This window comes from Vulpes lagopus, chromosome 7 (assembly GCF_018345385.1).
Source record: "Vulpes lagopus strain Blue_001 chromosome 7, ASM1834538v1, whole genome shotgun sequence".
Classification (NCBI taxonomy): Eukaryota; Metazoa; Chordata; class Mammalia; order Carnivora; family Canidae; genus Vulpes; species Vulpes lagopus.
The window spans coordinates 24,704,076-24,728,219 of record NC_054830.1 but is presented as its reverse complement, the minus strand read 5'-3'; the positions used below and the strand labels follow the sequence as shown (position 1 = coordinate 24,728,219).

Below are 24,144 nucleotides of genomic sequence, written 5' to 3'. Positions count from 1 at the left end.
TTTCATCTACCAGGACTGTTGTGAGGATCAAATAAACAATGAAAGTGAGAATTCTAAGCACATTGCCTAGTAAATACTAGGCACCCGCCAAATGAACCTTGTATTTTTCTTTAAAAGCAGAAGTTTACAGCTTTGCGCAGTGGCAGTATCACAGCCAATGAGGTTTATCCAAGGTGTGATTATTACTAATTAAAAGCAGAAGTTTACAAAAGAGGTTTAACAACATGGTAGTCGAGTGCTGGTGATGATAGAGGTAAAGAGCTTTCTTGAATTTTTTTGGGCTATGTCCTGGGTGCTGAATTTTAGCAGCTTTCTTTGTATGGTCTCCTTGTCTCCCCAGTGACCCAATAGGGAGGCCCACCTGGGCCTCTAAAGGGCCTCATTAACCGAAGAGCTGGGGAATGGACATTCAGGTTCTCTTGGGCTCCCAATGTCCATTCATCATGTATACTTCCTTGGAGTGCAGTCATTGTGCATGGTGGATCCATCCAGCATTAGGCCCTGATCTTTCTCCTCCACAGAAACCACTGAAGCCATTGTTGTGAGATGAGAAGGCTTCTGTGCTAAGAGTTAAGAGCTGGGTCATTGTCCTGCTCTGTCTGTAACTAACAGTTCAACCTTGGCAAGTTGCTTCTCCTCTCTGGGCCTCAGTTTTCTCATTTGTTAAAAAAAAAAAAAAAAGAGGTTTGAGATCAAGTCTTCTAAAACCATTGTGAAAATTTGAAAGTTTGTTGAACATGGATCATTGGGTTCTCATATGACAACATTTATTGACCAGTATAAACAATACTCTTTCAGTTATTTTCAGTGATTGCAAAATTATGTGTGATGCAAATTGCTGTGATGGAATGATCCTGAGCTGGCATTTAATGAATGTACTTTGCCATCTTTTTTTTCACCATATGGTGTTTGTTCCAGTCTTTAGACCATCAGATTGATGGAGTTAGACCAGTTCACTTGGATACCATGGTAACAGAAGAAAAAGATGATGATCTACTGGGTTTTACTTTACTCATTGAATGTTTTATTATTGACAGGTGAAGTCAATGAAACTTCCCTTAGCAATAACATGTTTTTTTCGTATTTGAATGTTTTAAATTTTGTGGTAATTATTAGGATCATTGATTTTCCGAATTGAAAGAGGTCTTAGCCATTATATAGTTCTGTCTTCCCACTTTGAAAATGAAGAGCTGAAGCCCAGGAAGATGTAGTGATTTTAGGCAAGACTTTAAGTCATTTCTAAGATCACATCTCATCATACATATTTCTTCAACTGTATTATATTTATTTTTCAGGAAAACATGTCTCTAGAAGTTTTTTTAAATAAAAAACCCCACAACCCTCTCATATTAAGTGATTCTTTACAATTATGAGTTTCAGTTTGGTTTTTGTGCTGATTATCATCAATAACCTCACCTTCTCTTAAGGTCATGTAAGTCTCACATGATCAACCATCTGACTTCTTTTCTCTTGATGCAACTGCAAAAGATATTTCTCCCTTTTTTAACCATCTCATATCATGTTTTGTCATAATAGACTTGTATAGCAGAGAAATCTACATTTATACTTAGGGATTCAGTTATGGCCAAACTCCTTTCTAATTCGTCTGGCATTTTTCCTGAATCTTGGTACACAGATTCTAGGACCTTAGCAGAGTTTCCTCCAGATATTGTCATGTGATTTTATAATAATTGTAAAAGTTAGAAAAATCCTAGATTCCTAAAAACTGTTAGAAGACGTGAAAACTGGTGTGTTCCAGGTTTATGGACAATCCTAGTCATATGAAAATAACAGGATATGTGATAGATCCAGCTGAGGCCTCAGAAGAAGTGGTACTGACTTCTAGTGCCTTGTAATTAACTGGCACTCAGCAGAGGTACATTTAATTGAATGAAGTGGTGGATGGAACCACTAATAAGAAGATGTTTTGCCATGAAGGCAGCAATGTCTCAATAAACATCTGATTCCAGCAAATGAATTGTTCTAATAAATAAATAGCATTTGTAGGCAACTTGAAGATGCTTTAAAATGGTGATATCCAGTAGTCACAGTCCCTTAACCAACCAGCAGCATTATTAAAGAGTTGTTTGAGCCTGTTTCTATGTGGCGTGGAAAGTATCTGAAAAGAAGGTGGGTTCTGACAGATGACTCATATGGGAGGATGTGAGGGCTTGGGAAAGTAATATTAGTAACTCTCAATTTTGATTCCATTTAATTAGTGGAAAGATATTCATCAGATGTGTGCTTTCAACAAGAAGTTACTAGATGAAGGGATGGGGTCTTTTGGGGATCATGGTCAAGTTTCCACTGTGCTCCCGCCCAATGCTGCATGCACATTGGGCTGTTGGTACGTACTTATTGCTTGATTGGTTTAAAAAAGAAAAGAAAAGAAAAGAAAAAAACAGTGAACCCTCCTAGTAGAATTTAGCATATAGAGCCCTTTTAAAGAAATATATCTGTGATGTAGAGTTGGGAGATGTTAACACAGATGAAATCTTCCCCCTTTGATAAAAAGTATGTATAGAGCCCCTTAGGGTGTGTGAGTGATGATAACACCAAACATTCCACTGACATCTTGCTTTAGTTTAAAGCCTCAGATGACGATTCTGATGGTGCCTGGAAGAGAGTTTTCCTCCTATCCTCCTACTGAATTTGGACTTAGTGACCAAATAGAAGTGCAGAAGCCAAGAAAAGAGCTTATTCTTACAGACAGGGATCTTCCATTGTTTAGGGGGGTCATGGACTCTTTTGGGAATCTGGGCTCCAGAAGATTTTACAAGATTGATGTGTGATTTCATGGGCCCCATGGAGCTCAGCCAAGCCCCCATGTTAAGAGTTCCTTTTTAAAAAGGAAATTGGAAGGGTCTTAAGACATGGTGACGTATCTTCAAAGAATTATTCTCCCACCCTCCACCCCCAGCACTTGGTGAAAAATAAATGGTGATGGAATGTCCATGCTAGTTGACGCTATAATCATTCTCTAATTTTTCCCACCACTTTACCCAAGCCACTGGCTAAGCCCCCAGCTTCCTGGCAGGATAGAACACAAAATATTCCAGGGGGAAAAAAAAAGGCAACCTATACTTTTGAGAACAAATTGCAGAGTGGAGAATGCTCCTAGCAGCCGCCTACAAATCTCTTCTCACGTCAGAGGATGCGAGTGGGATGGTTTCAGGGACATTGCTTCCCCCACAGCACTTTTCTGGTTTAACTTCTAATCGGGGAGACATGCCTGAGTGAAGAGCCAGTGTTGGTGGTTTCCCAGGAAACAAGGTGGTGGAAGAATGGAAGAGCCAGGTGTATCCCTGATGCAGAGCACTGCTTAGCACCAAGCATCCTTTCTTAAGAAACAAATGAGTTCTGAGGTGGGCATAAAAATAGTTTCCACTGATTAAAAAAAAAGTGTAAAAAAAAAAAAAAGTGTAAAAGATAAAAAGGAATACATGTTCTTTGTAGAAAATCTGGACACTGTGAACAAGAGAATTCATTAATCATCCCACCTCAAAGCAGTGGCTACATTTTGATGTATTACCTTCCTGGCATTGTACACACACTTTAAATTTTTTCTTTTTTTTTGTGACTTTAAAATTTTTCATCATGAATATTGCAGACATACAAAGTGGCATCAAGGATAATATAAAATATACTTAGCAATGCAACTGGGAAACATGCCCTTAACAGCAAAACAGAACCTCTTGATCTGCTTAGTTTAATGGTTATTGTTGCCTTGCCTGTCTATAAACTTACTACACTTATGTATCTATAAGTAACATGTAATTTAAATTTATATAAGCACAAATTTTTTAAAATTAGGATTATACCACGTACTAATTTATTTCTAAAATTTTCATTTATACATTGACCTCATGTCACCACATCCTAAAATATTCTTTAAGTGTTATTTTTTGTAACAATCCAATACTTTGTCAAATGAATGCACCATTTTTTTTAACCAAGCCTTCACTGGATATTTAGATAAACTATAATTTTTCACTATTAAAAATAACACTGACAAGCATTTAAGAATATCTGTGTCATCTTATATCAGTAGGATAAAATAAGAAATTCCTGGCTAAAAGAGTACAAATATTTCTAAACTCGTGACCAGATCTGTACCCCTTCTGGAAGTGAGAGATGGAAATGCAGTTCAGAGCAGTTGAGTTTTGTTCAGAAACTCAGAGTAGGGATTGTTCTCAGGTTGCTCTGGCCCATTTCTCTTTCAACTATTGCTGGTCCCTTGCTAAGTCTGTGACTTTATATGGGTCATTTGCTTATACTGCCTGTTTTGAAGAGCCCCTCATCATCCCTGGCAGGGCAGAGGCTCTTCTTGTGACTGGTGGGGATGGGGCTACAAGAGGTAGAGCTAAAGGTGGGCTGTCCTTTCCCTGCTGAAGGGGCTTCCCCATGGGAGCAGGTGTCTGAACCATGATTGAAGTAGAATAAGATCCATTTAGTTGACACAACTGCCTTCACCCTAGGTGTTATCATGACCTTTTGAAGATGAAGAAACTAAGTCTTAGCAATTTGCTCAAAATACCAGCTTATTGTAGATTCAAGGCCAGGATGGTCGGGTTCCATAGATTCCCTATGCTGCCTCCAGGCTGGGAAAAGATGAAAGCATTTGGCTCCATGGCTTCCAGTAATAGATGATGTATAGGACATTTAGCTCCTCTTATTGGCAAACCACCTTTGAGGTTTATGACATTTTTGTTACCTGTGCTTTCTGATTATTTACCCTGTTATGGGGATGCTCAAAGCATAAGAATGGGTATAGAAGAGGGACAGAGCTTTCTTGTCTCGATTAACCTAAGTGACATTTCATTGCTAGGATATGTTAAGGCAGACATGGAATAGCAGCAAGGATTATTTTATCTTTCCTCAGCAGAGTCCAGATAATTAAAAAAGATACACCATTTCTGCAGTTTGGGTTCTCTTGGTCTGTTCTGGAACTTGCTAACTGGGGAGAGAGATTAGCCTTGACCTGGCCCGCATGGGGCCTTGATGAATTATGTGGGAGAGTTTAATAAGGCTCTTATCGCTGAGGAGACCAGGCCTGCACTGAGATTGGGTCTTCATTAACGTATGCTTATATCTAACCTGTTGGCATGGTTTCTATTTTAGATTTATGATCTGCTATTGCTGCCTGTGAAATTGCTTGGGCCTAACATAGTGGAGATCCTATGTTGAGTCCAAGGTGGTGCTACCATCTCTAATGGTAAATTTGTTCATTATTGACACTAGATGCATTCCATCTACCCTTTGGCCTAATTGATTAGGTGGTAGATTATAGTAATCACTGTGATCTTTATTCTTTGAGCTACCTCTTGAAATGTACAGTGACAATGAAATTCTAAGGAGCTTCAGGACACATTCTCAGAAGGTAATGATGTAACAAAGGGTCGGTCATCATTTACTACTCCCTTCAAAGTGACATTGATGGCACCCGTGTTAAATGAGACTTCTCATGCTCTGAAAATACCTGTTTGTTTGAATTTGTCATTAGAACCACACGCTTTGGGAGCTTAGAGACCGAACACTGCTCTGCACTTCAGTTTCCTCACCTATAAACTGAAATCTAGACAGTGCCCCATCTTAGGGTTGTAAGAATTAAAATGAGTTAGTTCATGTAAAGCACTTAGAATCTGGCCCATAGTAAGTACAAAAATACTAGCTATTTTCTGTTGATTTCATAGTACAAAATTGACTTTATGGTTAAATTTAAGGGTATTTGTTGTTGTCACAAGTGATCCATAAATAGAACTGATTGTGAATTTTTAAAAAAACACCAATATATGAAGAAACATATACAAGGAGTTTTATTACAGCAGTTTTTAAATAATAGCCAAAAGCTGGAAACAGCATGAATATTCAATTTCTATAGAGAGTTATAAACATATTATATAAATAAGTATAAAACACAATGACAGAGCACATAAAATAGAAATTATTTCCCTAGATGTTTTTATATATGTTTTTATATATTTGTCTATGTAAAGGGATGAACATGGAGGAACATGTACTGCATTGTGGACAGTGGCTTTGGCTTTGGGAGGGGGGATGGAATTATGTGAAAGGGAGCCTCAGTTCCACGGTTCTTAACCTTTGGCATCTTTTGAAACCTATGAATTCCCCTTCCCCCCAGAAGGCCATCTATATGTGCCTAAAATTAAATACATAAGATGACAACAAAACCCAGTTATATTGAAATGCAATTATCAAAATATTTAATTTACAAATTTGTGGTAAAAGTTACACATGTGCTTCCTAATTAATGCTTTAAGTGACAAGATCCAGCAACAAATCTAATAACTAATACATCTTCTACAAGATGATACAAGTGAATGACATTTTGAAATATCTGCACCAATTACTCTGTGATATGAAAATACAGTGATTTCTATGGTGACAGAGTCACAGGTCTGCTAATGCTTTTGTGATCTGTGGCCTTCATTTATACTGGAAGGAAATGCTAGATTTCAGTTGTTAATGAAACTAAAGATGTATTTTTTTTTTCCACCAAATTCACAGATGCTCTGAATTTTGTCCATGCACTTCTTGGTGGGAGGCTGAGAATTCTAAATTAGGAATTCTTGCTTAAGACACCAAGACATTCTTGGTTCAAGACACTACTATGATAGGTCTTTTACATTATATTACTTTTGTAATTCAAATGACTGAAATAAAAAAAATACAACAAATATAATTAATTTTGACCTGTTGGTACATGAGGTTTTTAGTGTTTTAAAGGAGAGAATGTTGTATAATGTTGTATAAAAGTAAGGGGCTGGGGTAATGATGATAATGTTTTTAGGAAAACCTTGTAATAACCATTAAATCAATTCTTAACACTTGGATTTAGGTTTTTCTTTGATATCACCTTAGCTTTTTGAAATAGATTAATTGAGGGGTGCCTTGGTGGCTCAATCAGTTGAATGTTGAACTCTTAATTTCCACTTAAATGGACTCTTGATTTCCATTTAGATCATGATTTCAGGGTCATGAGATCAAGCTCTTTCTGGGGCTCATGCTCAGTGGGGAGTCTGCTTGAGACTCTTTCCCTCTGCCCCCACCTCACCCGTGCTCAGGCGTACTTTTGTGTACCAGCACACACACTCTCTCTCTCTCAAATAAATACATCTTTTTTTTAAAAAGAAATAGATTAATTGAGTCACCCCAATATTTTAGTAGAAGATCTTTTCTGCTTCTTCTGTTATTAGAGAAAATAGTTTTAGGGTGGAAAAATGTTTTTGTTAGAGATGAATTCTGAACTATTTAAGAATAGCATGTCATGATATCTGTAATTTACTTTGGACCTCTTTAGCATAAGATATGAAGTGAATATTTTAAAGAGAAAAACAGTTTTATTCTTAATACACAAGTAATACTGTACACATTTCCATAATTTAAAAAAATCGATGGGACGCCTGGGTGGCTCAGCGGTTGAGTGTCTGCCTTCGGCTCAGGGCGTGATCCTGGAGTTCCAGGATCGAGTACCACATCGGGCTCCCTGCATGGAGCCTGCTTCTCCCTCTGCCAGTGTCTCTGCCGCTCTCTGTGTGTCTCTCATGAAATAAATAAAATCTTCAAAAAAATCGAACAGTAATAGAGCTAACAGCCCAATGATGATGCCCTGATTCCATGTATCTCCTCAGGTATAATCCTGGTTAACAATTTAGTCACCTTCCAAGTGTTTAGACCTGGTTAGACATAGAGATATAAAAATTAGCTTGTGGTGGCTTTTTACAAGCATAAGTGTTGCCATTTTTTGTTTTACTTTGCAATTTGTTTTTTTTTTCTTTTTAAAGTCTTTATTATTTAGAGCAGTTTTAGATTCATAGCAAAATTGGGCACAGAGTGCAGAGAGTTTCCATACACCCTTGCCCCTTCACTTACAGAGCCCTCTTCCCCACAGTCAACATCTTCCACCAGAGTGGTATGTTTGTTATAATCAATGAACCTACATTGACCCATGATTTTTACCCAAAGTCCATAGTTTCATTATACTTCACTCACTGTGGTTTTGACAAATGTGTAATGACAAATATCCCCCATTACAGCACCTTGCAGAAGTTTCACTGCCCTGAAAATCCTCTCTGCTCAGCCTATTCATCCCTCTATCCCCCAACTCCTGGAAGCCACTGATGTTTTTACTGTCTCCATAGTTTTTGCCTTTTCCAAAATGTCATACAGTATGTAGCCTTTTCAGCCTGGCTTCTTTCACTTAGTAATATGAATTTAAGTTTCCTCCATGTCTTTTTTTGTGGCTTGAGAACTCACTGCTTTTTTATCACTGAAATTATATTTCATTGTATAGATGTACCACAGTTACTCATTCACCTAGTAAAGGATATGCCTTATTTTTTTAACTGCTTCTCAATATTGCATAAACAAATGGATCATAGTTTAATAAGATTCTCCATGATTTTAACATGACTCTCCATTGAGGGGCACTTCTGATGTCCAGTATTTTCCAGTTACAAAGACTATCTCATATTTCAGAGCAAGCAGTAAAGTAAATGCAAAAAAGTACCTGTGGATACTTGCTATTTTTTTATTTTATTTTATTTACTCATTCATGAGAAACACAGAGAGGAGAGAGAGAGAGGCAGAGACACAGGTAGAGGGAGAAGTAGGCTCCATGCAGGGAGTCTGACGTGGGACTCGATCCCAGGTCTCCAGGATCACGTCCTGGGATGATGGTGGCACTAAACCACTGAGCCACCCAGGCTGCCCAATACTTGCTATTTTAATGTTAGTTTGAATAATATTAAATTACTATTTTTGTGGTTCAGATTCCTGTGGGGTTTTTTGTTTGTTTTGCTTCAATTCATGGACACCAAAGAAAAGCAAACAGATAAAAACCATACTGTTATCAAATGCAGATCTGAACAGGCTCTGAGAATTGGTGGAAAAGGAAAGTTATTTTGTGTCTATCATGTGTGCATCATTTAAGCAAAAGTATATGCAACTTTTAAATGTATATATCTGGAGGCATATTCCTTCTGAGTCACGCATGGTTAAAAAGAAGGAAGGAAGGAAGGAAGGAAGGAAGGAAGGAAGGAAGGAAGGAAGGAAGGAAGGAAGGAAAGGAAGGAAGGAGAGACAAAAGAAAAAGAAAGGAAGAAAAAGAAAAAAGGAAAGAAAAGAAAGAATAAACTGTAGTTGTGAATTCAAAGAGTAAATTTGTGATGTTGACAAAGTTTGCATTTCAACTGCCTTTAAAATTTTGAAGTTTACCAGTAGCTCTATTTTGACTGAGATTATTTGCAGTAAAAAGTCACTAGAAAATAATTGCTCATAATACTTTTGCTGATGATTTTTATTCTAAAATGTAGCCTAGGTCTGTCCACCTAAAAATTATGTAAATAATCTTGGTTAGGAGGTTCTATCCAGGCTTCCGTTCCCAGCTAGTTGAGTTTTCTCCCCAAATGACTTACATAATTGTATCGAGCTTCCTCTTTGATCTGGTTATATATTACAGGTTTTAATACCAGAAGCTGTTTTTCTTTCTTTTTACTTTCTCAGTTGTGTCTCATGTTCATTCTCTGTGAATAAAAGGTGGTATGTTGACTTTTTCTCTTGATGCTGACTGTACATAAACTTTCTATCACCTGATTGATACTTATGCTCCTGGGTAATTTCTGAAAAACACTAGAAGAATGAAAGGTCCAGGAGGAAGCTCATGCTTTGTGTGTTTTCCTCCACCCTGCTGTCCAGTTTAAACTTGCTGTGTACACATCATTTTATGGGGTGAATTGACCCCATATGAGCAAGTGGATTCTTTGCAAACAACAGTCATGGTTAGTATTGATGGTGAAGCATCTGAAACTGAACCATGGGCTTATCTTCAGTCATCAAAATGCCAGCTTGGGGTTAACTCCTTAAGAGTCCTGTAGGGAACTGATGGTGTTTATTATGTTGTATGTAGTTTTTTTCCTGAGCAGACTGACTTTTTCCTCTTATAGTTCTATATATGAGATTTCTTTTACTCCCCACACGCCTCAAAATATCAGTTTACAAAATTGGAGTCTTCTACTGAAGACTAGAATCAATATATCTAAACTATTTTCTTCACTTATATCTGGCAGAAGAAAGTGATGTATTTGCTGGCCAGATCTTCATAAATTCTATTGAGGAAATATTTATCACTGTAGAATTAGTGAGTGCATCTGTTCATTCTTTAGTGCATTCATTCAATCATTCATGTACTAATTCAATCAACTGGTATTTCTTGAACTTTACCCTGTGTCAGGCACTGTAGGAAGTAAGGCTTAAGACTTTTTGTCAACGGACAAGTGGGATTGCTCTTGATTTTGTTACAAGTTAACCAAGTACAGGGAAGATACATTTTAGCTATATCTGGTTTCCTCCTTCTTGTAAGGGAGTAATTCCAGATTGTTGGTTAGTTTTGGAAAGAAAGAAATTTTGCTATAGATTCCACTGCTACTAACATTTTACTCCCTCAGAGGATCCTTGAAATTGACTTACTTTCTTTTAGCTGGTCAACACAAAGGTTCATCTGGGGATTGCTTCACTTTATTGTATGCAAAAGCCGACATTGAGAATTATATCGTATGTAGGTGGGCTTTGCTCTGTGTTCTTATGGTTAGGGTATTTAGCTCTGAGAGCACTGGGTTTCAGAGCAATATCTCTAGAAGTTTTAGACCTGGAAAGGACCTTAGAGATTATTTAGTTGAATACATTTCATTTTGTAGATATGAAAATGGAAGCTGAAAAAAGTTAAGTGTCCTGCCTAAAATGACCAAGGAAGAGTGAGAGTAGAAGTCTCTTGGGACTAATGTTCTGGATTGTACCTCAAATCCAGGATGATACAGAAGCTAAGAGTTCTGGTTCTGGTGTTTTAAATTCTGGCCTCACCATTTCCTAGCTGTGTGACCTTGGGCAGCATATTCAACCTCTCTGTATTATGGTTTCCTTGGCTAGAAAATGCAGATGATAATTGAGTTGTTGTAAGGATTCAGAAAGGTAATGTAGCGCGGCTTTGGCACAAGTAAGCACTTTGTTGCTACTGATGTTGTAAAATGATCCAGGAGCATGGGATGGGACACAGACAGAGATATTGTCTGTTTTAGGCACAACTGTCACCCTGGTGCCCAGGAAATTGCCGGTGTGTATCCAGCCCCCAGAAAGATTTGTTGAATGGATTTTTTTCAAATGTAAATTTGGTAATTCTCACTAAAGATAAGTGATTCCAGAAAGGCAGATATAAAGATGATATTTACGTATTGCTTAAAACAAGAGGAAGTTCTGTGTCCTATTAGAGGGAGCAAGTTTGATTTTAAATGAATTATCATTTATAAATAAGAATAAATAGAAGTGGGATCCCTGGGTGGCGCAGCGGTTTGGCGCCTGCCTTTGGCCCAGGGTGCGATCCTGGAGACCCAGGATCGAATCCCACATCGGGGTTCCAGTGCATGGAGCCTGCTTCTCCCTCTGCCTGTGTCTTTGCCTCTCTCTCTCTCTCTCTCTTTCTGTGACTGTCATAAATAAATAAATTTTTTTAAAAATTAAAGAAAAAGAGTAAATAGAAGTATTTAACAAATGTCTCAGTTGTCGATCACATTCTGCCAAGCTCGATTCAGATCTAAGCAGTCAGGAACAATGGGCAACCGGCTAGGAATGCCACATGACCTCTGCCTTGCAGTAGGCCTAGAACCACGCCATTCTCACATCCAGCTGGACCACCTTTATCAGGCTCCTATCATCTCTATAGCAGCTGGATGATTTCAGAAGTTTCCCACCAGGTCTCCTTGCTTCTGCCCTTGGCCCTCTGTTGTCTACTCTCAACGTGGCAGCTAGAGAGCTTTTTTAAAGCTTAAATCACAAGCCATCTCACTCATGTCTCCCTCCTGACTCAGTGGCATTGCTACATCTTCCTGGTGGCCCTTTGAGGCCGAGCACAATCAGGTCATGAGGCTTCTTCTGCACCTCATCACCTACCACTCTCTCTTCCCTATACTTTCACACCCTGCCCTTCTTTTTCTTCTACACTCACACTCCAGGGCCTTGACAAAGCCAGTTCTCTCTATGGAAAGCTCTTTTTGATACCCATGTGACATACTCTTTCATCTTCCTTCAGGTATCTGCTCCAGTGTCCTTAGATGGGCTTTCTCTATTCCCCATTCCCCACCACACCCTCCCAAGCGCTCCCTACTCTTCCTACCTGACTTTATTTTTTTCTTCACAGTATTGCCTTGTTATATATTTTTCAGTTATCAATATCTTCACACTGGAATATCGCTTTCTTTTCATTTTCTGCCGTATTCCTAACATCTGGAATGGTGTCTGGCACAGAGTGTGTCCAATTAACATTTGTTGAATAACTGAATGAGTGGCCACTTCAGTGTTCATGTTTCATGCTGTCTTTGAAAGGTTACTGTAAACATGACTTGGTTTTATCTTGGCAACATTTTAAGAATGTCTAACTTTGTGTGCACATTTTTGCATTCTCTCATTTTGAAGAAAAGTGATAAAACAAGAGGAAAAAAACGAGGCCTACCCACCTGAAGAGGCCTTCTGGTGGTATACAAAGCAAGATAAGTGAACATAGTGCCAGTGTTTTCTGAGCTAACAAAATAAATCTGCCTGAAGATAAGAAGACATAAACAACATAGAATGTACACATGATTTCTGCAGATGTGGAATCGCTAATGCCTGTGCTTACACATCTCTCTCAGGATAATGGTCAGAATGGAAATTTTCTGTTAAAATGAAAAACATTTCCCTTTTGAAGTCTCTCTTTCTTCCCATTTGACTGGTATTTATTGAGCATAGAGCACTGCTCCTCATGCCTACCAGGTGGCCATGGAAAGAGAGGAGCTTGTAAGGCGTTGTCACTACGCTCATCTCTGAGTGATCCAAATTAATAGGAAGGAGTACATTCTAGGACATTTAACAACAGCGGAGTACCAGTACATGATTTATATCCCAGCCTGGAATGCATTCTGGCGATTGCCTTGAAATGTGAGCGTGCCTTGCATTCCTGAGCATTATCAGTACTGTGGAGAAAATAAGGGAGCCACTTTGGAGAGACCCAATTTTGTAGGAACTAGAAGTGTACCAGGCTTTTCCAGCTGGACCTGAATAGAATTCCTCCCTACTCACTCTCCAGGGTTAGTGGAGGAGCCCCACCATGGGAAGTCCTGCGGGGTAGCTGCCATGCCGATCCACCACCTTTTCTTTACCTTGTTTTTGGCTTATCTTATTTGGAGAGGGTAAATAAGGTCATGGTTTAAAATGGCTTTTATTGATTATAAGGCAGGGGGAAACTAAATAAGAGATGCTGAATGGACCCCCTAAAATGGACATGATGATCTAATCAGTTTAATCATGCTAATAATTTAAAAGAAAAGTAGGCTTGTTTTTATTTGCAAATAACCCAAATGACAGATGACCCACCTATAGCTGATAGAGGCAACTGCCCTTTGAATAATATATCCATACTTGCAGATGGCACCTAACCAGCCGCCTATCCAGATGTCAAAGCTACAGGAATTGATTAAATTCCATAGAGGAGAGAGAAGAGAGAAACCATCTTCTTTTTTTTTTTAATATTTTATTTATTTATTCATGAGAGACACACAGAGAGAGGCAGAGACAGAAGCAGGTTCCCTGTAGGGAGCACCATGCAGGACTTGATCCCAGGACCCTGGGATCACAACCTGAGCCAAAAGCAGACGCTCAACCACTGAGCCACCCAGGTGCTCCTGAGGGAAAATATCTTAACACGGTTTGGTTTTCACAGATTTGAATGTTATATTCAGCTGGAAAATATCTGGCTTTAAAATATTATAAATCATCTTTGCTTAAAGTCGACATTTCATGTTGTTTTGTGTTCGCATAGAAAAGGGTCTTGGCTTATGCTTTTGTGTCTAAAGCACCACACTGCCTGTACTCTCTGACACGTGACTGCTTTAAGTTTCGCTATGTTCCTCAGTGATGGCCTCCCTCCATAATACAACCAGAAATTGAGGCTGAGATTTAATTTAAATTGTTGTCAGATTGAGGGAAATAGGCAATGTGCTCGTTGTCCCCACAGGAAAGTGGAGGAGTGTCTGAAATGAGAAATGAACCCACTGCTGGCGATGGTCATGAAGAATGTGTCTGAAAACAGTGATGGTATGAAAGGAGGGTTATCTCTGTGTGTTATATAACAAACGCCTTGATTGATGGGGTCTCACAAAATCACAGTAAGGAACAAAATTGCCACTGGGATACCAGAAATTTTATTTAGTTTAGGAACTTCCATTTGATGGAAGGTCTCATGTTAGTAGAAGAGTGACATTTGACTCAGTAGATAGATGTTGAAATGTTCCTATATTTTATGTGATGTGGTCTTGAAGAAGAAAGCATGCTTCTGAGAGAAGGATATCAAGTCATTTCTCTCTCTCCTAGAAAGATCTATGTGAAGCAACATTGATCATTGAGTAGCTTCTCAATGTACAAGTGAGTCAGAAGACATTTCTAGACTCTAAGATCCTCGAGGGCCTTACATGTATTTTTCATTCCTTTTCTCATTAATTCTTTTATTCATATGCATATTGACTGAGCATCTCTACACTCACACTGTGTTGATAGAGGATAAAATGGTGACAACATAGGCAAATGTCTGGTAATTTACAGTCTAGTCGAGGAGGCAGACATTAATTAATAATTACAGTAGCAAGAATAGAATAACAAGTGGAAATAAAAGCTTTGAAAGTGAGAGGAGCATACTGCTGTGAGGACATTTAATCAAGGACCTTGACCTAATCATGAAAGGTCAAGGAAGGCATCTTTGAGGAAGTAAGATCTGAAAGAAGGGAGACTGTTAACTAAATTAAAGGGGAGAGTGAAAGAGCTGCAGCATGGGAACAGCACGTGCAAGGGTCCTGTAGTAGGATGGAACATGCTTCTTTAAAAGCAAGTGTGTCTGGTAGGTGGTAGACAGTAAGACTAGAGCAATTGGCAGAAACCAGACCATGCAGAAGCTCAAAGAACATGCTCAAGATTTAGATTGTTATCCTAAGAACAGTAGGGAGTCACTAGTAGGGGTAGGAGGAGGTCTAAACAAGGGTCTGGTGTGTGTTTTGAGAAGATTCTTCTGGTTGCTGAATGGAAAATGAGGAAGCCAAGGTTCAATGTAAGACTTAGCTGGCTGAGGAGCAGATGGGTTTAGGAACAGGTGTACAACCTTGTATCTTTACTGCCTCATCTGGGACAGGTGTTTGTTTCTCAGCATGGATTAGAATACCAGGGTTTTATTTTGACTTCTGGCATTGTGTAGCTATCTGACCTTGTACCTGTTGCTTCACCTCTTTGGGCACCAGTTTCCACATCTGTAACATAAAGCAGTCAAGTTACATCCTTCCCAGTGCCCAAATTCCCTAGATCCCTGATGTTTTGGGTACCATGGGTTTTTCGTGTAGATGAATAGGTAAATACATTAGAAATTAGTTAATAATGGGAGACCAGCATCTTAAGTTTGCTCATGTGACCACCTTACTTCAAATCCTCTCCACTCCTTGGATGGTGGAGGAAGACATAAGCAGTTAAGGACATGATGCATACTTTTCTATTTCTCATCATGGCAAACATAAGACTGTTCTTTAATTAGGATGCTGTCTTAGCTCAGGCTGCTAAGGTAACAAAATACCTCAATCTGAGTGGCTTAACCAACAGAAATTTGGTTATAGAAATTTCTTATAGTTGGGAAACTCAAGATCAGTATGCCAGAAGATTTGGACCCCCATGAGAGTTCTCTGACTGGCTTGCAGACAACCACCATCTCACCTTCTCTCTGTGTCTTCAGATGGCTGGAAGACAGATGGGAGCTCTTGTAAGGGCACTAATCTCATTGTGGGGGCCCCATCCTCATGACTTCATCTAAACCTAATTGCCTCCCAAAGGCCCACCTCCAAAGACTATAGCAATAGGGGTTAAGGGTTCAACATATGAATTTTAGGGGGACACATTCAGTCCATAACAGATGCCTTTTTGAAACACACCAGATGTGATTCATTAGAAAAATAAAACAAAACCCTTCACATGAGTAGGAGTGAAAGCAGGCATTCTAATGAAGCAACCCCGTGAACACAAACCAAATGGAGTGGAAAAAAGCGAGAGGAGTTTTTGCTAAGGGGGTTCATTTGACTCTTGTGTCCTATGATTTTGGAATCCTTCGTCAGCAGTTGTAACAGGCGTGCTCAGCTGCAACCACAAACATTTTCCAGTGGAGGAGTGTTGATAACATTTTCATGGACCTAAAAACAAATCTAATGAGAAGGCCAAAGGAAAGACAGGAGGTGTAATTTGCTGGTCAGTCTTGGTCAGCTGCCCGCAGCAGCCTCATCCTGAGTGACTCTTTAAATGAATGCACATTGCCACAGAGATCCCCGGAGGGTGGCAGGACTCAGCCTTGGCCCCAGAGAGGACACAAACTCAAACAAAGCAGCACTGTTGACCTTCAGGCGGCAAGCGGACTGCTTTCTTTGTGCCATGTCACCCAGTGAAATAATCCTCATAAAAGCTTTTTGATTAGCCATTGGAACAAGAGCCAAGATTTGGGAATGAGTATTTCCCCACCCTCTTAAAAAGTGGTTTGATGTTGGCTCGACAAAAGCTCTTCCACGGATCTGAGTTCAAAGTGGACACAGAGGAATTGTGGAGTAGAGCGGCTCTTGGGTGGTGCTTTAGTCGCTCTGGGGGAGGGGAGGGTGCTGCATCTCTCACACTTGAAGGAGGACAAACTGCCCCCACTTCCAGTCTCCCTCATTATATCTCTGCCTCTGTGCTATTCCTTGTAAATTCCCCAAAGGTGGATGGCCAAGGAGGATCAGGAAGTCACACTTTCTTTGGCTCCCCCATTTCAAGCTGTGGATAAGAATCTCTGTTTTTGACTCTGTATCAGATTGGCCAGAGGCTTTTTTTTTTTTTTTTTTTTTTTTTTTTTAGTGTACTCTGTTGCTGTGTGTGAGTTTTGGGGGCCACTTGAGAACTGTTGTAAGCCAGTGGAAGTAGAGCTGCTGCTTTTTAGATTTGGAGGCATTTGGAAGAGAAAGAGTAAAAAAGAAACAAACAAAGAAACCAAAATGTAGAGTGACCCTTAGAAGTGAAAGAGGAGGAAGAATTGAATGAGGCACATTCTCCAGTTTTGGGGTGAGAAGGAGTGCTGTCTGGCAGGACTTCTGGCCCAAGCACAGGATGTGGTGGTGGTGGACTCTATTCTTGGCTCCCAGCGGGGTTCTGAGCAGCCCCTCCTCGAAGGGCCCTGCAAGTCTTGGCCTCATCAACCCCACCCTCCCGCCCCTCAGCCTTAGGGGCACAGGCTCCCTTTCAGAAGCAGGTTGCTGATTGCCCCTCCTACAAACGCAAAGAGGAAGGCCTGGGTCTGGTAGCTTCTGCTTTACCCTCTTTTGGTCTCCTTGCTTTCCCTGCTAGGAGGTGGGTTTCCTTTGGCATATATTTTTTTTAAGATTTTATTTATTTATTCATAGAGACAAAGAGAGAAAGAAAGAGGCAGAGACACAGGCAGAGGGAGAAGCAGGCACCATACAGAGAGCCCGATGTGGGACTTGATCCGAGGCCTCCAGGATCACGCCCTGGGCCACAGGCGGCGCTAAACCACTGCGCCTCCCGGGCTGCCCTCCTTTGGCATATTTTTATGTGGACAATCTAGGCTTTAAATTTTGGGTATTTGAGGAGCCACATTGGTTTTGTTCTACCCTAGATGCCCAAATTGTGCCCCGGTCCCTTGCAGCCCCTGGCTTTATAATCACCTGGGGCCATCCCTTGACTTCTGCAAAAGTGAGATGGCCCCTAAGACTCCTCTATGCCCCACCCTGCCCCCAAAGTGCACAATCAGGGTCCCAGGCAGAAGGCACCAGAGGAGGCCAGTCCCACCACAGCACTGACCACAACTTACTGAAAGCTCGCTGGTGCCTTGCACTGTGTCCGGCAGTTCCTCTCGTTTGCAGAACCAGCCTGGCAGGTTATTATTATCAGGCCCATCTTCCAGGAAACAGAGGCAAACGTGTTTTTTTTTTTTTTTTTTTCTCTGATCTTCACTGATTGGCACAGGGGTCTTTCCCGGCTGTGACCTCCATTCCTCCCCACTGCAGAGGGCCAGAGGTGCTATATTGCTGCAGTGTGGTCGTTTTCATCCCCAGCCCAGGGAGTGCTCATAAAGACAGATCTGTTCTTTAGCAGTTTCTCAGCAAGAAATGCCATGGTGTTGCTGCTCTTTATAGATGGCCATTGCCAGCTTCTCAACAGGAAATAACCTTAGTGCATTTTTTTTTTCTTTTGCCTTACCTCCAACATCTATTAGGCTGATTTTTAAAAAACATAAACCAGATCATGTTACACCCCTTGGTCAAACCTCTCAGCAATTTCCATGGGGGTCTATAAATTTGGATTGGAAAAAAAAATTACATCTTTATTTTCATTAACTTCCAACTGAAAAGTACATTTCCCATTGTCACAAATGAGAGCAACAAACCATACCTATGACTTTGTCACCAAAAGAATGGCCTGATATTTTCTTTTTACATTACACTGGTTGCATAAATCTCTAAATATCTTGTACGTCCATATTACTGAAAATGACAGTAGTGATTAGACCCACCACCAGATCTTGTTAATTAAAGCATGAACAAAGAAATCATTTGTTACCATATGATAAATTAATTATCTAATATGTTAACTATCTTACTATAATGGTTTCCTTTATCAGAAGTGTACCAAGGCAGGGTATAGAAGAGTGAAGGGAGCAGTTGCCCTATTTCAGGCAATAAGGTGATGCATTGGCCAAAGAATTTAAAAGCAATAAAAAGTTGGCTTCAAGTCTATCTTCTTTTTATTATCACTACACACTGGCAACTCTAAACAATGTCATTGATAAAATACTCCTCCCTGCCAAAATAAACCACTTCCAATATCCCTCCGCTCCCATATCCTCAACTATGATCGTCAAAGTCCTAATTTTTTTTAAGACTTCATTTCTTGATTTTAGAGAAAGAGAGCTTTTGAGGAGGAACAGAGGGGAAGGAAAAGGGCACAAGTAGACTCCACGCTGAGCACAGAGCCTGACGCAGGGCTCAATCTCATGACCCTGAGATCACGACCTGAGCTAAAATCAAGAGTCCGACATTTAACCAACTGAGCCACCCAGGTGCTCTTCACAATCCTAATTTTTTGTTTGTTTCTATTTTGTTTTGTTTTGCTTTTTGTCATTTAAAAACACTTTGTAAGGAGTGATAAGTAGGCTTCAGCAAGCTGCCCATGAGGTTCTTTGCACAGAGACAGTGAAGAATCCCTGCCTTAGAATAAAATACAGATCCCCATTCCTTGGCCTGTATGGCCTGATATGCCTAGGCTCCTGCCAACCTGCCAACCTCATTCCCTCCACCATCTCCCTCTCTTGGCACCTTCTAGTAAACCAGAACATCCTGGTGTTCCTCAAACATGCCAGGTTCATTCCTGTCTTTCTTCTTCCCCCAGATCTGGTTCCCATCTTGCTCTGATATCAGCCTTTTATTCTGTGTCCTTATAGAGGCCACGTGGTACCTGATAATCCAATCTAGAGGAGGCCCTGCCCTCCCCCAGTGTCTCCTCTTGGCAGTTAGAGCTAGGCACCAGAAGGTAAATCCACAAACACATAGAGACCCCAGCTCAGAGGATACTGATTTGGTGCTGGTGTCTACCAAAGTGCTAGTATCCTCTAAGCTGACTTTGCTTCTCTTGAACTCTCCACGATGGCAGCCAGTTCATCATACTCATTCAATCACTAGGCTTAAAACCATTAAAATAGTTGCTTCAAAACCTAGGGAAATGTATTCAGCTACAAAAATGCATGTGGATATAGTGAATAGGTTATGTCAGTGACACCGAAAGAAAGAAGAAGCATGTCAGCTGTAATTTATAGGTCAGAAAAGGGCACCAAATTTTCCCTCCTGCCTTCTTTGGTGGCGTATCGGTTTGGAAAAAGCAGCAAAAATCTGATTCACACAACCTTGGACAATAAGGATCCTTTGTTGCTCAGAACAAATACAAAGGTAGGCTGGACCGCTGTTGACTGACTAAGTTACTTCACTCAAAGCAAACTCCAGGCATTTCCATCTCCCCAGATTCTCCATTCGCTTCAGGCTGGTGATTTTCATGGTCACAAGATGACTGCCAGTAGCTATGGAAGCAATGTGCTTCTCTTTTCTTGAAAATAAGTCCTTCCTTTTTGTATAATTGGCACATTAAGTCATACGCTCATCCCTGTGCCAGTAACAGCTCCCAGAGGAATGCCAGGCAGTTGGACTCAGATTATGCAGTGAGCATGCAGTAAATTTTTGCAGAAAATGGATTCCATGAGGACGAGAAAGAGGGACTAGATATGAGAAAGGCAGCCCACAGTGTCCATTATAGGTGTAGCTTTTTTTTTTTTAAATCAAATTTCTGGGGCACCTGGGGGGCTCAGTTGGTTGAGTGTCTGACTCTCAGTTTCAGCTGGGGTTGTGGTCTCAGGGTTGTGGGATTGAACCCCACATTGGGCTCTGTGCTCGGAAGGGAATCTGCTTGGGGTTCTCTCTCCCTCTCCTTCTGCCTCTCCCTCTGTTTGTGCATGCGCTCTCCCACTCTCTCTCAAATGAATAAATAAATCTTTTAAAAAATCAGATTTCTTTTTGTTTTAGTTTTGAGGAATAACTATTTAGAATGAGTTTCTATGGGAATTGCTTGAATCTCTTTGTTTTTTTTTTATTTTTTTTATTTATTTATGATAGGCACACAGTGAGAGAGAGAGAGAAGCAGAGACATAGTCAGAGGGAGAAGCAGGCTCCATGCACCGGGAGCCTGACGTGGGATTCGATCCCGGGTCTCCAGGATCGCGCCCCGGGCCAAAGGCAGGCGCTAAACCGCTGCGCCACCCAGGGATCCCTGTTTTTTATTTTTTTTAAATGCATTGGTCATTTTTCTGCTAGAAAAAAATTTAAATTATTGCTTTTATCTTGGCCTTGTTATCAGTCATGTGATCTGGCACTGAAGAATTATGGCCGATGGCTACAGACATGGATGCTTATATAACAGGCTTTGGTCTCCATAGTTAGTTTTTTTTTTTTTTTTCCCATAGTTAGTTTTAAGGAAGAATGTGTGCCAGGGATTTGGAAAAGCTCTAATATAAATTTTCAAATAAATTACATTGCTTAGATCTTACTTAGATTATGAAGAAGCAAGTCAATTGATCTTGGAAGGCAGAGCAAAGCCTCTAACTGTGCTCTAAAAACCTCTCTCTCTCTTTTTTTTGATTCCAGTTTTATTACAGCAGAAGTGTCAACTGCAATTGTGATGAATTCTATGAATTTTTTTTTAAAAAAAGAACCTCTCAAAAAAATAAAAATAAATAAAAATTAAAATTAAAAATAAGAAAGAACCTCTCAAGGTGGAATAGAATTTGGTTCACTTGGGAAAATTATAAAACACAAGATACAAGTAAATGAGGGGATCTATGTTTATATAATATATATGTGTAAATACACAGAGAAAAGTCTGAAAGAAGAGCCACCTATACTTCAGCAGAGAAGGGAGCACCTCAGGAATGGATGGATGTGCAGGGGAGAGTGCCTGAAGGGACTCAAGCCATATCTGTAAGGAGGATGTGTATTTATGAATTGCTGGTATAATAAAATATTAATAAAAGACAGAGTTTATCAGCAATAAATGGACAAGTGAAATCTCAGTATTAGATTTAATAACTTGAGAATCCTTTGGTCCCATGCTGGTATATGAGGGCTCTGGGCAAAGAGCTAAGGAAAGAGGTTGAGATTTTTAAAAATGTTGAGTCAGACAGATATAGACAGGTATAGACATAGGTCATTCATTTTCTTTTTCTTCCTCTTTATTATCTCCATACTTTTTTTTTCTCCCTGAATTATGTGTATTTCATGCAGCTTGGTGCTTTTCAATGATGACACTTCCTGGGATGGACTGGTTGTGGATTCACATGGTCCAGCTACTCCACTCCCACCCTGCTGGCAGGCATTTCCCATGAACACCTGGTCAGCCCCCCAGCCCTACATCTCCCTTCTCAGCATTGGCCCCTGCTGGTTTGCAGGCCCTGTGACCCCCTCCCCCTCCAAACTGAGTGATATGACCTAACTAGAAAAGAAGCCCTTTGAAAGCCAGAGTTGAAAAATGACACTTGTCTTTTTGGAGGTGTGGCTTTGGATGTTAAATTTCCTTGTGTTTTAGGATTAAGGTTCAGTATTTGGGATGCCTTTGCTGATGGTGACCATCATTCATCATTTGTGCCATGGATGTCTCAAATTTGCGGGATCTATGGTTCAGGATTACAGCTATTTCCCCTTCAGAGACTCTAGTTCTGTTCTGCAGTCATCGAGGGGACAGGCAGCCCAGAGTACTTGTTTTCATATCACTAAAATCTGTGTATTGCTACCAGGATGAGACGTTTTGAAAAGAGGCAGAAAACACGTGTTTGAATTCCTGTTCCTCCACTTTTTTTGGAAAGTCATTTTATCCTCTGCATAAAAATGGCAACAGTAATCTTGCTCGACATTCTCAAGTCTTTCTCACTGCAGTGAAACCCCTTTGGTGATTGCAGGTACCCCCTACAGCCTGCCCCTCACCCCATAGCTCACCCCTCCATTCTCTTCAGCTTCATTTGGTCCTAGATTCACTCGGGTCTTGATTCCTCCCTGAGCCTTGGTCTGACCCCATAGTCAGACATCATGTGGCATTGGCCAACCAGGTCTTGCCATGGCCACATCTAATGGCTTGTTTCCCATCCTGACCTCTGTCACGTAGTATGACTGACCATTCCTGATGCACTTCTCCCTTCTGTGTGGCCTCCATGACCCACACTCTCCTGTTTCCACCCTCACCTTGCTGGCCACTCAGGATCCCTTCACAGGTTCTTCCTGCTGTGGCCATCCCTTAAATGGAGATGTCCGTTGGGGTCTTGAGTGAGGCTTCCTGGTCAGCTGCATCAGAATGTCTCCCCCAGAACTTATCCTCTACATGTTTAAGGTATAGCTCCTGCCTCCCCCCACCCCACGATACCCTCTGCCTCTCAGGTACTTGTGTCCCCCCAAATAGTACCTCTTAGTTGGCAAAGCCAGAAACCTGGGTGGCATGATAGCCTGGTTCCCTTTCCTCGTTTCCCACACTGAAGCTATCACCAAGTCTCAACTTGCCCATCTCCTAAGTATCTCTGGAATCCTCTGGTTTTCTCCAGCCTCGATGCCTCTTCCTTTGCTGAGGGCATTTCCTCTTTGGCCTGCATTCCTGCTGCCAACCAGGTCAACCTGCCTCCTTCCTCCCTGTCATGTCTATTCCCTATAGAATGCCAGAGGGACCTTCCTAAAACACTCGTTGGGCTGTTGTTCTGCTGCTTTACCTTTTGTGCTGCCTCTTCCTGTTCTCTCTAGAGAAAGCCCAAGAAGAAAGCCTCCTTCTCAATGTGACTTGCAAGTCCACACCCTGCCTGCTCCCTGTGTCTCTTACCATTTCTTTTCTCCCTTGAAATGGACCAGACTTCCCTGACCATATAGTCCTTTCCACCTGCTGCTGCTTCTGCTGGAGTCTTCTTTCCTTCATCTTCACCCTTGCCTGATTGTCCTTTGGGTCTCAGCTTTCTCATGACTTCCCCTGAGCCCTCCCTGACCCTCAGTCAGGTGGCTCTTCTGGAGGCTTCCGTAGCAGCCTGTGTTTTCACTTGTTATGTCAGTTCCCACTCTTGGAACAAAGTATGTGCTTCCCAAGTACTCAGCCAAGAAAGGAAAAATGAGGATTCACAGTGTGTGAAAGCTCTGTAGCTTTAGTTATTTATTTTTTAAAAAATGGATTGATTGATTTTAGAGCGAAAGTAAGAGCATGTGGCGGGGGGCAGGGGGAGGAGGGTAAGGGAGGACTCTGCACTTAGGACAGAGCCCAACTCAGGGCTCAATCTCATGACCCCAAGATCATGATCTGAGCTGAAACCAAGAGCTGGATGCTAAAGCAACTGAAACCACCCAGGCAAGGGGCTCTGTAATTTTAAAGCATTCATTCATTTTAGTTCTTAACAAAACTGTCTAAAATAAAAATGTACCAGGAAAATCTTGAATCACAAGGTAATTCAGTTATAGTTTTGAGGGTGGA

General features: G+C 40.7%; 1 protein-coding gene and 1 pseudogene across 3 annotated transcripts in view; both read left to right on the top strand.

Annotated features, from left to right (window-relative positions):
* ARHGEF3 (Rho guanine nucleotide exchange factor 3) overlaps positions 1 to 24,144 on the top strand; it is a 306,587-nt gene that overhangs the window by 160,556 nt on the left and 121,887 nt on the right. The gene's annotated exons all lie outside the window — the stretch shown is intronic.
* LOC121496416 lies at positions 129 to 306 on the top strand (annotated as a pseudogene).